Here is an 18366-nt window from a genome sequence, read left to right on the forward strand (position 1 = left end):
ATTATGTATTTTTTGTCCACATTAAATTCTCTAAAGAGTGAGTCAATTTAATGTTTTCCACTTTGTCCATCTTTATTATCTCAATGATGTTCAGAACAGTATGATGTACAACTTCATTACATTTTAAAGAAAACATGAAGTGTATTTGATGATATAATGATAAAGATAATATATATATTTACCACCCCTGACGATTCTCATCTCAGATTATTCTCTAATTGATATAATATTTTTAATTCCTCTCGGAGATTTGTACTGTAAAATTAGAATGTTGAAAATTTCACTTCATACCAGCATTAATTATATTTTAAATGTAAAAATGTTGTTTCAAGTTGTGAATTATAATATCAAATTAAGAATTTCAACACTGACTGGGGGGTTGCTAATGATTTTTTTACACTGTTGATGAGATGTTTTTGGTAATCCTGGGTATTTCTTCCTGTGGAGATGTTTATTCAAACATATCAAATGATTAGTAGAAAGCATTCCACAAATCGGAGAAATAAAAAAGGTTGTATTTTATGAATTATATTTATGAAAACCATCTGGACATTTTATTTGAAGTGGGAACTTGAGGAGTGTTACTTTTACATCATTCTAATAGAAGCTCTTTTATTCCTGTTTTTACCAGTTACCTTAGAACCTTCATGTAATGTCCTAGGTTGTTAGGTACCCTGATTACAAAGGATATTATTATTATGATGTCCTTAATTCACCATATGAATAGAACAAATTATAGCTTACTTAACATTAAGATACACTCAGAAATTGAACAGTCCTAAATTAAAAATAGACACACTGGAGTCCTAGAAATTTGAACATTTAACTATTGTTTCCTTAGATAAAAGACCATTATGATAATTTTACAAAGCAAGGCAACAGCTTCAAATATATTTGATAAATACAACATGAAAATTTCAATTTTTAACTATAATTTTTTTACTGCCTATTCTCATCATTGGAAGAAAAAAAACTATCACCTGTTTTCAATTAAAATGTTTTATTGTTAAAGAGAGAAATTCATTTAGGTTGGAATTTTAATTTTTAACTGTCAGTAGTAATCAGACTTTGATTATATCCACTTTAAATTGCTACCATCTTGAAATAGTTTAAATAGTTAACAAATGTAAATCTGTCATTGAACCAACCTGTTTTGTTTTAATTTGTAAACTTGATGAATAAATTAAAATGTAGATGACAAGATTTGTCTGTGAAAGAATTCCTGGAAGCCAGTAACTATGATGTTAGTCAGATAATGATAAAATAGAGATAAGATTTGGTCTGTAATGGTAGGATGGTACATGTATTCACATCCTGTTGTGGGACACATTTATGTTATGGCCAGGATTGGAATGCTGTGTATTAATGAAATAGATCATTTTCACTGAATTTTCTAGATTTTTGAAAATGTCCAGTTCAATCCATTCCAGAAATAGAATCTTCCAACTCTTTCCAGACTTGTCTTAGATCTGTATTCACCACATATATCAGTATTTTTTTCTAAATTGTTGGTTAGTATTGAATGAAACTGTACTATAATAACTGTTTACTGATTATGTTATGTCGTATTCACCATTATTGAAGATCCAGGTCTACCAGAAGTATCAAAACATCATTAACAGATTAAATACAGAATTTGCAGTCATTTAATAATATTTGTATAATCTGTGTTTTGGTTGTATTAAGTCGAAACATAGTATGGAGAAAGTTCAGATAAGAAGTCAATCCTTGCACTATGTTTTATACTAACTTGGTTTTCCCTATAGTTTCTCACACCTATTAGTACTGGTCTTCTCAGATATTGGAAGTGAATTTCACACATTCTGTAAACTGGCCATGTTATTTCTGTGATAAAAGACTTGATAAGGTTTGTGTTAAATAGTTAATTTGACTGGAAGTAGATAAGACAGTTTTAAAGTAATTAGAATTCTCTGACAAGAACTGTCCATCATCATGGTTGCTATATGTGAAAATTTCACTCATCAGATTGCTAGAAGAATTTTGGAACATGATTTAATGTTTGGTCTAAAGAAAGTTATCGGGATATTTTGAATGATAGGTGATATACATACTGTCCAGTTTTATTTACCACCCTTTCATCCTTTTACCCTTTGAACACTGAGTGACAGAAAGTAAAATGTCATAAACTGTGAGCTCCTAGTTTTAAAGCCTGAAAAATGTCAGCTTTCAAAGTAGCTCATGTTTGGATCACTAAATTGTGTTCAATCATATCACGCCAAACTTATGAATGGATATCGGTATTTTTTATTTGCATCTGGTATTGTCAACTTGGCCTCTCAACATTGGTATGTTTAACCAGGTATTTTATTTCAGAGCAAATCTGAATGCTGTATCAAGTAATATTTCACATGGTCTATCTCACCTGTTAAGATGTGAACAGATCACTGGATAAAAACACAATAGCTAAATATTATTTTTGATTATCTCCCTTACAGTTTATATTTCTAACTTAACATCTGATGATTTCTACAGTTCAATAATATTTAGGAAAAGATAAAATAAATTCCCTAGAGTTAACATGACTTGTAGTTTATCTAACAACAAATATTTAGAATGGAATAATATTATAAGATATAGGAGGAATGATATTCCAAACACAAGGAAATTTCACTGATAAAACTTCAAGGGTAGTCTACTTTTGTGTAAATTCTAGATAAACCACAAAGTTATTTCAGTTGCACAAAGTTTACTTTACATGTTTTTACCCTTAATCATTTCCCATTTATTATTGAAAAAGAAAATGTAAAATGAAATGGCTGTTTCCAGTGAGATTTGATCGATACTGCAGTTCTTTAATCAGTATATGAAGCAATGATGAGTTTCAATACTTTTAGTGCCTGAGTAAAGGATTCAGTTTTATTTGTTAATCAGATATATGACATTAAACCAACCCAATTGCCAATTTTTTTTTTATATACAATGCAAAGATTTACATTGTCTATCCAATCTGAAAATGAAAATTGGGAAAGGTAGGAACCAAGCTTTTAATCCATAGTTCAGCCAATCCAATCACCAGGGTATCAAGTCAATGGATGCTGGAAATGCTTTAATGAGGTAGGTCAAAATCTTTTGTTCTGAGTTTTCACTGCAAGGTTTCTGGTATCAGTTATTGACTGAGTCCTTTAAGTACAGGTACAGGTGGCAAATATTGTCAAATAGACAATCCTGCAAGAATGAAATGTTATTTGAGAACCAGTATATTCAAAGTATCTTCAAGGATCAGAAAAACCTGTCTCATTTTGGTTTTCAATATGTTAAAAACACGATCAGACTTAACTGCATGACCGGTTAATATGTCTCCAATAAAGGTTTCTGCAATAAAATCTATTCCAATTCAAAGGAAAAGCAACTAGTTCATTTGCTAGTAATTGAAGTTAAATCAGTTTTCTCATGAACAGTTCTTCTAGCTACCAATATCTCATTTCAATTGAAAATACCCCCACATATGATGGTGAAACCTAGTAATGTACACAAACATATTTAAGCCATATTGAAATTGATTTTTGGTTTTTGAAAACAGGAAAATGTTTTGGTATGATTTGTTTTCAAAACACGACAATGTTGAATCAGTCACCCATCATTAATGATAAATAAATTAACTTGTTCTAGAAATAAACATTGGTTTAGAGTTGAGACATTATCACTTGTTACTTTGAAAAACAAACCAACAATCTTATTTCAACATATTGTATACTGTTTATATAATGAAAGAAATTTGGGGAGAAGTTGTTGACTCTATATGCAATGAAAGAAATAGGGTAAGAACAGGACTGGTTGTATCAATTTTTCAGCCACACTGATAGAAGTACCATCAAGGAGATTTTTTCATTGTTCATCAGTCCTCATCTATATTGTATATATTAAATAGTAAGCCAAATTTCCAAACTAGCTAAATGCCATGGCTGTTAATCTGAATATCTTCAACTGATCTCATCAATTTTGGAATTTAGAATCAAATCATTTAAGTCACTGATCATATCGAGATTCAATATTGGTTAAAAGAGAATTACTTTGTACATTTTGGAATGTTAATTTTAACCCATATTGATCACAAATATTTTTGCTCATCCAGATATCCTCAAAACATAAACACCAGTCAATTATGATCATAAGGGTATACTCACTGCTAATCCCTCAGTGGAATATGAACAAAGAACAATCAAAAATATTTTATTGGATATTAAATTGACTGATGTGTTTTGACAGTACCCAGATGAGCAAATTTATCTAACTCTTATAAGTCATATATGTATTAAACTTGAAACATTTAACTTTGACATATATCAGTAGACTTCTGTTAATCATGGAATGAGATACCCTGAAAGTACAACCATTTCCTACAGCAAACAACAGATTTCTTATTTGTTGACATTTTTTTCCAGAAATGGCATCAATACAAGTGAAACCAGACAATGTAGGTTTGAAACAATGTTTATTTTAGACCTTTTTTCATCTAGCACCATCCATCACTGCCAATACCAAACATGTCAATATGATGCTGTAATTAACCATTTTCTTTCTACAATTACAATTTGGAGAAAAAAAGGCATTTTGTCTGAGATGCACTGCGAAAGGACACCAGGCGCCATAGATTGAATGTAGGTTCCCAATATATTACAAGAAGAGTTCCACTCTCTCGAATACCACCATAGTCTTGGATAGTCAGCAGATAGGTTTTAGTTTCATGCTATTGTTGTAAATCTGTATGTGGATGAGATATATGTATTACAGTGGTCAGAGATCGCACAGAAAAGTTTACCATTTCTGGTCAATCACATAATACAAATCACATGTGAAATAAATCAAAAATCTCGTTCAAAGAATGGCAAAATCAGGAGTATCAGTAGTATAGTAGTGGACTCCAAAAATAAGTACCATCAGGTGTTTCGAAAAGAGTAAACATGGTCTGCTTGATTCGCCTGAAAACGTTTTTACTTTTAAATGTATTGTTTATATAAGTAAAGCAGATGATATGACTCAAATCCTTTATCACCTTTAACTTACTGAACTATCAGTAAAATGTTGAGTTCCAATTTAGGCAACAGATATTAGGTCTGTTATCCAAGTTGTTTTCAAGATAACTCTTCTAAGTTTTATGGTAATATTGTATTAAGTGTAGTAAGAAACTAAAGTTTATAATAATATGTCTGAGTTTGTAGTTAAAATTTTATTGTTTTACTGTCTGGTATCCTAGGAAAGGACATTTGTAAGTATTGTTTATACTATATTGTAGGAATTTCTATTAGATTTGAGATGATACTAAAATTTTTGTTGAAATATATCAAATATTAATTTTAACTATTTAACACCATCAAATCCATGTGTGTCTAGAATTATCCGCTTTTGAATGTTAAAATGATGACTCGGCAGGAGGGCAATCTAACCTGTCTCACGACGAGCTAAGCCCAGCTCACGTTCCCTAGTTTGCGATATCAGCATCCGCTGGAAGCGAACATTAACTTGTCATCTACCAACCAACCTAGTAGAACTGCAGGTATATCACCAATATTATTGTGTAAATATCTCTCATCTAAAAATATAGTTTAAAATAATATCATAGCAATATAAAACATATGTATGATATAACAGTTAGTATAATACCAACATTACTAACATAGTATATAACTAGTACATATCTCTCATGACTTACATCATCAACTCTCTGGTGGTCATCTAACCTTTGTTCAATCATAGCTCACTGGCTGAAAATGCTTCTTTTCTGATCACTGAGTCAGTCTTTCAGAGTACTTATTTTCAGATTATTCCAACTTGTCTTGCATGGATAGAAAATGAAGGTTTCCAATCATTAGAGATTACCAATATTATACTTAATAACTGACATTTTGTACTGTTGGTAATCCAATGTTGCCAGAACATTTGTTACCAGAACATTTGTTGGATTACCAACAACTCAAAATGCCTGTTTAAATAGCCAATGGTTAGATATTAATTGACCTTAGGAAAATTTGGTTCAAAATATTCTAAATACGATTAGTGTAATAGCCCTTTTAAAAACTAAATTGCAGCTCTAAAAATAAAACTGTTGATGGATATTAACAATGTTGTTTGTTTCTTTAACTTCCTCTTTTAAGTTTAAAATATCTTACATGAAAAAGATGTTGATGATAAGAATAATGTAGTAACGGAATGCAACAGCCTGATTTCAGTATCTTTTAATTTAAACTGACAACTAAATTTGCTGAACTTTTTTTGTAAAACCACTTTATTGAGATTTTATGAACAACTGTTAAAAATATGGACATAAAATTCTTGTGGGAAAATAGAACCAAAAGGAAAAGTATGTTAGTTTGTTAAAATCTTATATTTTTAAAATTATTGCATGTTCAACCTGCAGAAAATGTGTCAACAATTTACTTGGTGAAGAAATTAGGTTCAGTCACAGATGTACAAGAATAAATGAACTTGTAGTGTGGAAACCAGTGGAAAACCAATCTCATGGAAGTACCATTCTCTAAAATGTGGTTCTAGAAGCCTTGTTTTAGTTTTGAGTGAACATTTTCTAACCACACTTTTTTGTCTCCTGAGATGTAAACCCTGGTAACCTTGACGATAATATACCATCTTGTAAACATTAAATAACAAAGTAATCTGAGAATTTTCAACTTTGATCATTACCCAATTCTTTTATTTCATTTTATTCTTACAATATGTTGCAATATGATGACAATATCTAAACCAGCATGTAAACATTTGGTGCCATGATGTCAAACTTGATTCAAACAATATTGTATCTAATGTTGAATGTTGATATAGGTTTAAAAAGATCATTTTAGAGTTTATGAAAAGTTATACACAGTTTCTTTTCCTTAATTCTTAATTGCTTTCAACAAATAACAATCTATAATCATACATCATGAATTTTCAAATATTATGGACCTGATTACCTGGCAGGAGTTGCAATTACACAATTATGTCTTTTCTACATGGTCTATTATAATAATAGAAAAATATAATATTATAATAAATACTGGCTACATTAAAGTACATGGTCTACTATATAAGATACTGGCTACATTAAAGAATACTGTCTACTATATTAGATACTGGCTACATTAAAGAATACTGTCTACTATATTAGATACTGGCTACATTAAATAACATGGTTTACTATATTAGATACTGGCTACATTAAAGAATACTGTCTACTATATTAGATACTGGCTACATTAAAGAATACTGTCTACTATATTAGATACTGGCTACATTAAATAACATGGTCTACTATATTAGATACTGGCTACATTAAAGAATACTGTCTACTATATTAGATACTGGCTACATTAAAGAATACTGTCTACTATATTAGATACTGGCTACATTAAAGAATACTGTCTACTATATTAGATACTGGCTACATTAAAGAATACTGTCTACTATATTAGATACTGGCTACATTAAAGAATACTGTCTACTATATTAGATACTGGCTACATTAAAAAACATGGTCTACTATATTAGATACTGGCTACATTAAAAAACATGGTTTACTATATTAGATACTGGCTACATTAAAGAATACTGTCTACTATATTAGATACTGGCTACATTAAAGAATACTGTCTACTATATTAGATACTGGCTACATTAAAAAACATGGTCTACTATATTAGATACTGGCTACATTAAAAAACATGGTCTACTATATTAGATACTGGCTACATTAAAGAACATGGTCTACTATATTAGATACTGGCTACATAAAAGAACATAGTCTACTATATTAGATACTGGCTACATAAAAGAACATGGTCTACTATATTAGATACTGGCTACATTAAAGAACATAGTCTACTATATTAGATACTGGCTACATAAAAGAACATAGTCTACTATATTAGATACTGGCTACATAAAAGAACATGGTCTACAATATTAGATACTGGCTACATTAAAGAGCATGGTCTACAATATTAGATACTGGCTACATAAAAGAACATAGTCTACTATATTAGATACTGGCTACATTAAAGAACATAGTCTACTATATTAGATACTGGCTACATAAAAGAACATAGTCTACTATATTAGATACTGGCTACATAAAAGAACATGGTCTACAATATTAGATACTGGCTACATAAAAGAACATGGTCTACAATATTAGATACTGGCTACATTGAAGAGCATGGTCTACAATATTAGATACTGGCTACATTAAAGAGCATGGTTTGCTATAGTACAAAAGTATACATTTACCGAATAAGATTGAAGGTGAAATTTTACGATATTTGAGACAACTGTTATTATTGTAGTTCTAATCATATTGTCCAGTATAGATAATAATGTATATTCTGATGAAGATTATTAATGTTTATAATTTGATTAGATTAGTCTGGATATAGACAGTAATGAATATCATTGATTGATGCATATAATATTATATTTGATATATTTTAACGTTTATAGCATTTTAATAGCATGGCATGTTTATTATATATTTACACGTCATCTGATTGATATCTGCCTCACAGCATTTATAGAACCGATTGTTAGAGGAATACTTTCAAGCAGAATTATTAAGTGTTCTCTCTTTACACAACTGAGAACACTCATAGAAAATGTATAAGGGTAAATTTGTTCGTATATTTATTTGTCCCACTTCAAGAAAAAGTAAGAATCAGTTTTCAGGATGCTCCAGATATGTCTTATGTCATTTCAATGTTCATGTATATATCTTGACAATTATTTTTTACCATTGCATCTCTTGAAGTGTTCAATCTGTCTTTGTAGACGTTTTTTTTGACAAATTTCTAAAAACCAGCAGAGAACTATCATCTCAAGCTTATATAATTACAGAATGATAGATGACTTAGTAATCAAGACTATACAGGCATTAGTAATTATCTACCTTTTCCTATACTATCACATGTTATAGTAAAACTCATTTATCAAACCTATTATTTATTGTGTGCTAAACAATTAGTTCTCACCATGTCATGTTCACCTCTAAAGACATGATAGATACAGATCGCAGAATTTTTTTTTATTAAAATAATACTTGGTTTACTGTGATGTATAAATTGTTCATTTCTATCAGAATCTTGAGTCTTATGCAACAAGTATATGCAGTACAAAGCTATCAAGCTACTTAGACAACAGGCTTAACTAAGACTGCCTATACCTATTTCTCTTTGTTAATTCTACATAGACTGACAGAATGTTCCGTTTAAGTTTTTAATAGTGGTTATTTTTTTTTTTTCTTATCAAAAGTAGACTGTGAGCCAAAAATCAATAAGGATTGAAACCAGTCTATACCTTTTGAAACAGATATAGATATACCTAAACTATTAATTTAATCTGGTGAAATGTTTTTTCTAAGGCTTAATTTGACTTTGAACTTAGTTGATACCTTGAAGAAATGATTAAAGTGAGAGATAACCAAGGAAAGATAACTTTGATGATAGAAGATGACTGCAGGCAGTAGATCAACGTGATGTCTGCTGGCAAATTACACGTAACTTTAACTTAATTCAACATCCATTTCTGGAATATGCTGGTATCTTGTTATCAATTGTTATCTAGAATTGATAGCAAGTGAAACCTTGTCTCTTTGAAGTTGAACGGCTGGAGATGGGAGGTTTTGATATTACAAAAACTTAAGACAAAGCTATCCAACTGTTTACTCAACAGGTCCTTACAGTGATACTGCTATTGTCATTAGAGGGAAAGGAAAATGATAAGAAACTATCCCACCATGAGTTGTGTTTGAGAGCTAGAAAGATTAATCACAGCTAAAAGATAACTAAATACATAGTCTTAACTCAATGGGGAACTGTATTTTTATAATACATAAATCTCACCGAATTGTTTTGTTCTTGAATATTTACCAGAGATTATAAGGTCTGCAATCGTGTAGATGCATTCTGTAGACCTGCTAGAACCTTTGGTTAGTAGAAAATAACTAGAATTTTAATACTACTCTGAAATAAAAACAATCTGACATAATGATTGAATTACATTATTTATTAGAGGACATAACTAATATGACAAATAAAATCAACACTGGTGAATATTTCACTATACACTTACATCTAATAGTCATCAAAAAGTATTGAGTGTGAGGATTTGTTAAAGTACCAAAAAAAAACCTTTAGATTGCACATTAATAAGCCTCAGTTATAACAGAAGTCTAAATAATGACCTTGAAATGATGCCTACAGTTACGTCACCCTCTCTCTCAGATCTTTATCAGGACTGATAAATTAACAGATTGAAGGGGAGATAACTTAGACTTCTGGTATTTGATCATGGTACATTTAATGAGTTAAGATAATGTTTATTGGTATGGCACACTTTAGTTTCCCTCCACTGATTTCTATAAACATGTTATCCCATCGTTAATGAGTTGTCCCCCTTGGAGTTCATATTTAAATCAAGGTTTACCTAACTGGTTTTAATTAATTTGAAATTTTACAGATATTAGTAGGTCTATTGATTGTACATTTAGATAACTATTTAATAAGAGACACACTTCTTTCAACTTTAAGTGGAAGAATTTCAAACATTTGAATTAACCACTTGAATTAAGCAGCAAATTTGGATGTTTTATTAATTGATGTATGCTTCATCTCAATTTGAACAAGGATTAAAGACTCAATAATATACTTCAAAGGGTAAATAGCATTAAATTGAGACAGAATGTTTGCCAAAATATTGATAAGTGACTGTAGAAAAAGAGAAGATGTAAAACTGTGATGGTTGTAAAGTAAAAAGATTAAATAGAAAGTGTGTTATTTTGATATATAATCTGTATGATTTCAATATAAACATGGTGCTTACTTTACTCCTTCAATTTCAAGTCTAGACTGAATTATGATTTGTAAAAACAAAACGTGCTATGAAGAGACTCATTTTGTATAAAACTGATAGCCTCTCTTGCTTCACTGCTTCTACTCCTAAATAGTTCAATATTTCTATCTTACAACCATTCAAAACTTGTTATATGCCATTAAGAACACTTTTAATTTCTCGATGACCAAATAAAGACATATTAAACGCAAATGGAAAATCAAATTTACTAGACGAGAAATGTTTATTTATCAAAAACGGTTCCAAATTTGGTCATTACTAGCAATATTTCAATCAGAACCATGCCAGACATAAATAATTATTTTAAGTGGAAAATGAAACCGAGCATTGAATTTGATTTATTACTTTCCAAGAGGCTTTTCAAAGATTTCCTAAGATTTTCATATAGTTAGCAGGCTAAAAATTAGCTCAAGAAAGTACTGCAGTGCTGTAAGGTGTATAATGTATGGACAATATTGAGTGAAAACTTTGATCATGATAACTGTCAGACAGTAAAACAGTACTGAATTATTTAGGTAAAATTAAGCATATATTTCTTGTTTCATCATTACCAAAATGGATAAAATCAATTGCACCTTGATTCAAGACAGAACAAATACAGGTACAGTCAGTTTGGAGAATGAGCACCAGAATGCTGAGAAATTTTTGAAAAGTAATTGCTGCCTGATTGGCATGGCTCTATTTTGGATTTCTGTAGTCATGAAGACTGTATTGTCATGCAAGATACTCTAGTGAAAGTTTTGTAAATCTACCTAAATAACATATTCCAGACCTCTCTATGTTCAAGTGTTCCTATATTTATAATTCATAATATTTTAATAGAAATAATCTTGAAACATATTAACACCCTATTGTTACAATTTATCTCATAAAACCTGAGTATTGAGGGACTCCTTGAGATCTTGAGTCAACAGATCATCTATTGTTTTCAGATAAAGAATTATTAGAGATTATAATGACTGTTTACAGACTAAGGATGGTTCAATTAGTCACTTCCAATTATAATGGGATTGATCTATTATATGGATTGACCTAGGTCAACGCAGGTTGCTTCATTGTTAAGATGTAAATGGGTAGGAAGACCACTAACTGTCTGTTATTGTTTTTAGATATTGTAAATTTTAACAGTAATTGGTGATATGTTTTGTTATAAGTATATACTTCAAGATGAATATGTGGTTAATATAACCAGGTAATGGTCAATATTGATATAGAAATATTTATATTGATCTATTAGCATTGTCATATACATGTATGGTATAGTTATGATTGAGGCAGGATATCCTTATTCCTATCAGCATCTTCTAATTTTGCAAACCAGATGGTTTTTTAATGCTGACTGCTTATGGATTCCTTCATTGATTCTGCTGTTTATATGTTGTGTGAGGAGAGTGTTTAAACACTAATTTTATTTTAAATTTGGTATATTTAATAGCTGTGTGTAGACCAATCTAGAATTTATTGTCATTTAATTTATTTTATCAAGCTTTCACAAATACAATTGAAATACCTAGCTTAATGTCACATTTATTGTAAATTCAATTTTGCTTTTTGTCATGTTAAATTACGGATTGAAAGGGATACGTGGTATTTGTCCGTTTTTCATTAAATATCTAGACAAAAACACAAATTGTTTTCTGATGTATTTTCTGTAAAACTGTGTCCTTTAATAGGTTGGAAATTACTCGCGTCAAGATGAAAGTCAATTGGAATAAAATTGATGACCAAATGAGATGGTTATTTGTATAAAATCCTGTTTTTTTTCTCTGGTGGTTCCAGATAATCTAACCAGATGAAATTGGAAAATAGTTTGTGATGAGAGAATGGTATGGTATTATGTAGAATAGATTAGTAAACTAGATATAAATGTCTTTAGTACATCATAAATAGTATTCACAATCTCAGTTAAATTGAATAGTGGTTAAGTCTTGACAATATTGGATTACTTGATGGACATCTATAAGACAAGGTTTCACTTGGACCATCCGTCACTTCTTACTAGACCCTTAATTTCACTACCTGTTATCAGGACTGGTGGAAAAAGTGTGTTTGATTACATCAACAGTGAAGTTACAAGTTTAGTTATATTCATCTGGATGTCTTGATGTGCTATATATGTCACTTGACTAATGACTAAAATGGTCTGTTAGTATACACTGTCTGCAATCATTCAAACCAAAAACTTTTTGTCGAAAAAAGAAATTGCTCATAACAGGCCAAGTTTTATTTCCACCATCATAATTTTTATAAAAATGACATTTATATATGTTAAATATGTTACATCTTCTCACAAATAGTTGATGTAAATCATTAATTTTAAAACTAAGGTCAGTGGTATAAATATTATAGTTTCTTAATCTATTACATACAATAATATGGCAGACAGGCAGAGTATGTGTTAAAAGACAGGAAAATAAATCCAGGACATAAATATATTTCATACAACTCATTAATAAAACTGAATGTGAATAAACATAAAACAACAAGATCAAAGACTTAATAACACAATATTAAAACTATTGTTTTATTTCTTTTGACAGTGACAGCATATTTCTTTGTCAGGCCAATTTATCTTCTGACAGTTGGTAAAATAACTTAATAAATGAAAGTGATTATGACCCTCATATTCCACACCTTTCTCCATAACATAGTATTTGACCTAGCTTTAGAACATCAGATAGTTTCTCATATTTTTTAACTACCTGCAAGGTGTTATGTTCCACACCTATCTTCAGAACATTAGATGAATCTTTGCGTTCCACACCAACTTGAAAGCGTTATATTAATCCTCATATCACCAATTAAATTAATAAAATTGGATAAACTTTTGTATTATACATCTAGTTAAAAAGCATTAGATTGATTTTCGTATTCCCCACTTGAGAACATTAGATGGATCGTCGTATTCCAGACCAAGATTCAAATATCCTGGTTGATACACATATTCCACACAAGCTTGAGAAGATCAAATTAATATTCATATGAATGCTCATATTCCAGACCTAGCATGAGAACATCAGATGGATCCTCATATTCTACACAAGCTTGAGAACATTATATTGATCCTCAAAATCTACACCTAACTTAATAACATCAGAATGATTTTTGTTCTCTACTCTAGCAAAAAATAATTTGGTCTTTATATTACACATTTCTCCCAAAATCATCCTCATATTCCTAGATAAACAGTGATGTAACCTATTTTCATGGATATAAGGATTCAACACCGAATTTCGTCAAAGTTAAAAAAACGAATAAAAAAAAAAAATAATTAAAATTGGGTTGTTTCGATTTTCTTTATGAATCCTTCACTTTGACCCATATTTCATCAGCAACCAACTCGTCAACGGCGGCAGAATGCGTCACCTATTTTCGTGTACAATGTTTTATCTATAAATAAGTCGATTACCGCTTGGGATTATAAGGAAATTCGGCCGATAAAAAATGGTGACGTTTGGTAATAAGTGAAATCCACCATTTTGTATTTGTCAAAGTATACATTAATACATTTTACCTTGCTTGAAACTACTGAATTCATTCTACTAACTGATATTGTAGAGATAACACATGTTTATCAAAAAAAGCTAATCCGGAGGTCACGTGAGGTTATGTAAATTATTAATCATTTCCGGAAATCCACGAAAAATAGGTTAGCACGAAATTAGGTTACTTGACTGTACAGATCATGTTATTTGAAGAGCAATATAAGATAATTTTTGCTACAAAAAGGCTTATACTGGTAGAACAGATATAGTCTGAAGTTTTCATAATGTGACAATCTGAAGATGAATAAAAAGTAAAACCTGGTTCTGCTGAAAATGGGATACTTGATTTTAGATATAGAATTAGTTAGTTTGGTCTTGATCGCAGTGTTCAGTTTGTTAAACACAAAATACAATATTAAGAGCATTATTTTGTTCCACAATAGCTTTGGAACCAACAACTAAAAAATTTGACCAATCCTTTCAACTGGAATCATCCAATCAATGGGTTGAAACTGGATACAATATATCATATAACATTATCTCATTGGAGAAGGTTTAATGAGTAAATCTGCTTTCTGATACAGATATCATTAACTTTTCTTCATTTCTTATTACCTTCTATAACAACTATACAATGACAAACTTGACAATTTAAATACACAGGCTCACGACATCACTATTCTTATTATACGTAATTCACTATCTTTATTACTGTCAGTCCACAGCACAAATTGACAGGAGACTGCTGCTGATCTTTCTGCGATACTACTGTTTTAACTGCGGGATTATTGTTTTTACACATCAATAACAGAAGTGCATTATTAATCTGAGTGGTAACCGATAGCGACATGGCTAATCAGGTAGAATTTATTTCTTTTTTATTTCAAAATTGATTTCATTGAAAAAATTATTCTTTTCTTACGTTTTGACTTTTACTCTCTATCCATCATTTCTGTACAGATAATAAATTAAATTGAAAATGTTTCAAGAACATTATTGTGAATCAAATAATATATTTTATATTTGCATGTCATTCAACAAAATCTTATGATATTGAATGACATCTTTATTTTACCTTGTATGGTAAAAAGAGAATTTGAAATTTGATTTAAGATCAGTTTTACATACTTTGCTAGTTTTCCTGATCGGAGTGGCCTTGAATAGGAGGTAATATGGAAGGAATTTTGAAAAAAAAATTTTTATTAAATAAATTAAATCTTTATTGAAATATTTCAGTCTTCATTGAAATAGTTCTGTTCAATCTTCTATCTTGATTGAAATAGTTCTGTTCAATCTTCTATCTTGATTGAAATAGTTCTGTTCAATCATATATCTTGATTGAAATAGTTCTGTCCAATCTTGTATATTGATTGAAATAGTTCTGTTAAATCGTATATCTTGATTGAAATAGTTCTGTTCAATCTTGTATATTGATTGAAATAGTTCTGTTCAATCTTGTATATTGATTGAAATATTTCTGTTCAATCGTTTATCTTGATTGAAATACTTTTGTTTCTGTTCAATCGTATATTTTGATTGAAATAGTTTTGTTTCAACTTCTATCTTGATTAGTATAGTTCTGTTTAAAACTAAAATCATGATTGGAATAGTTCTGTTCAAATTTATATCTTGATTAGAATAGCTCATTTCAAAGTAATATCTGGATTTAAATATCATGTTAATACTTCTATTGTCGATTGAAGTAGTTGTGTTCATAGTTAAATCTTGATTGATAAAGATTTGTTCAAGGTTAAAACTTGATTTATAAAGATTTGTTCAAAGTTATATCTTGATTAAAAAAGTTATTCAAAGTTATATCTTAATGGAAATGTTGCATTCAAAGGTATAACTTGATAGAAATACTATAGTTGATGGATATGGTTATGTTCAAAGTTATATCTTGATTAGAATAGTTCTGTTAAAAGATACATATTGATAGGAATAGTTCAGTTTAAAGTAAAATTTTGATTGAAATAGTTATGTTAAAGTTACATCTTTTTTTATATAGTAAGTTTTAAAGAATCTGAGATAAATACTCCATTCGAAGCATTTATAGTTGTATCGTTATCCACATAGAATAATGGATGCTAGATGTATTCCATGTGATGTAAAAATGACTGTAGCTCGTTTCAGATTGACAGTAGAGTATAGTACAGGGATTAGAATAATGAAGGATTAAGTCTGATATGAGCTTAGGTAGATTAATTAACTCCCGGTCTGACAGTTGATTGTAATGAAGTCTAGTATATTTCTACTGTAATGTCAGAAAAGCTTAATGTATGTGATATGGGTATAAAATGTAAGATTTGATATGTCATTGTGGAGAATTTCTGTCAGTCAGTGTCTAGTTCTTAACAACACAAACTAGGACTAATTTATTCTCATCAGATATGTTGAATAACACCTGCTTCCTTATCTTAGAATAGATTACCAATTTCTTTCCAAAAACCAATAACTCTGTTTTCTTTCCATGAGTTGCCATGACCTATTCAGTTAAGTTCCTCACTGGACAAATGCACACCAACACCAAAGAAATGGGAAATAGGATAATTGCTCAACACAAATTTACAATTGTCTTATGTCTCATCTCTTTTGAGAGCACAACTGTCCTTCACTCATTTATTTATTTACGCTTTATGGTTACCCATGAGGGTCTCCATGTGTCTGCAAAGAAAAAAAGAGAAAGTGCACAAGTATTCAGTACTCTTGTTTGTCTTCATTAGTTCAGAACAGTATCACTTAAAAATTGAAAATTTCATTTTGTAATTCAATTCTTGCAATATCTTTAAGTGGCCATTTGTAGAATGAAATGAAGTTACTGTATGCTTAATAATTGTGTGAAACAGTACTTACTAATAGATGAAGTTTGTTTCATTTTGAAGATTCCAAGTATCAAACTTGATGACAAGATTACAAATATGATCTGTGTGATTAAAAGCTGACTATTTCTAGAATGATTTTGAAACATGCTGTATCTTAAACAGGAAAAAACAGTAAGTTGTGTTTGTGAAAAACATACCCCTTATGATACATCAACTTCAAAAACAATTCTAATCTAAAAGGACAGGGAAAGAGAAAAAAAAGTTAGCCTCAGACGTTTTTCATCGATTTTATGATTGACAAACGTGAAAATTGTCCTGAGATGACAATTTGTTGCGTGTTGATTTGCGAGTGGTTTCAGTGTATTGATACTTATTGATGAGAGATGGCGCCACACAGCATTCATTAGATTTCATTAGTAGATCGTATCATTTTCATGCCTCAGATAATCAACAGATTTTTACTAACATCATGATTCTGAAGAGAAAATCTCTCTTGTGGAATGATTTTTTGAGATAAATGTTACCATATCACGGTATATGTCACCAATAATGGAATTGTCTAATGAAATAAAATCATTTGATTTTTAGCCTTTTGATATTTACAGTCTGATCTTTTAGATTTAGAAATACTGACTTCTAAACTTTTATAATAATTGGTAAAATCTGATCTGATGAAAGTTTCTGGATCTATTTTCTTTTAAAATTAGTCGATATTTTAATATAACAACATTGAATAATATAATAATTAAAAATTTCCATATAACCACACACACACACACACCCTCCCTCACACAAACTGACAAATAAGGTAACTCTCAAGACCATGGAAGTAAAGGAATAAATCTGGAGGCCAGGATTAAGTGTCCATTGTTCTGTACAGTTCACTGTGCTTTTGATATTCTATTAATTTTCTCATAGCAATCTGTTTTATTTAAAAAATAGATTATGTACAATTTTTCACTTGATCAACTAGAGATAAAAATACCATTTTGATGTGTCGTTAACTCATAAACCTCATAGCATAGACTGTGAGTTGCCATAATTTAAAATTTAAAAGTTGATCAAATTATGCAACTGTATATGAAAAAAGAAATCTACTTATACATGAATCTATGTCATTTTTAAGTCGTTGAGAAAATTGGTAATAATTTTACAGGTATATTGTAATGTTATACTATTTGTTCACACTGCACTTTAAAACATTATAT

This window comes from Lottia gigantea, assembly GCF_000327385.1.
Source record: "Lottia gigantea unplaced genomic scaffold LOTGIsca_46, whole genome shotgun sequence".
In the NCBI taxonomy this organism is placed as follows: Eukaryota; Metazoa; Mollusca; class Gastropoda; family Lottiidae; genus Lottia; species Lottia gigantea.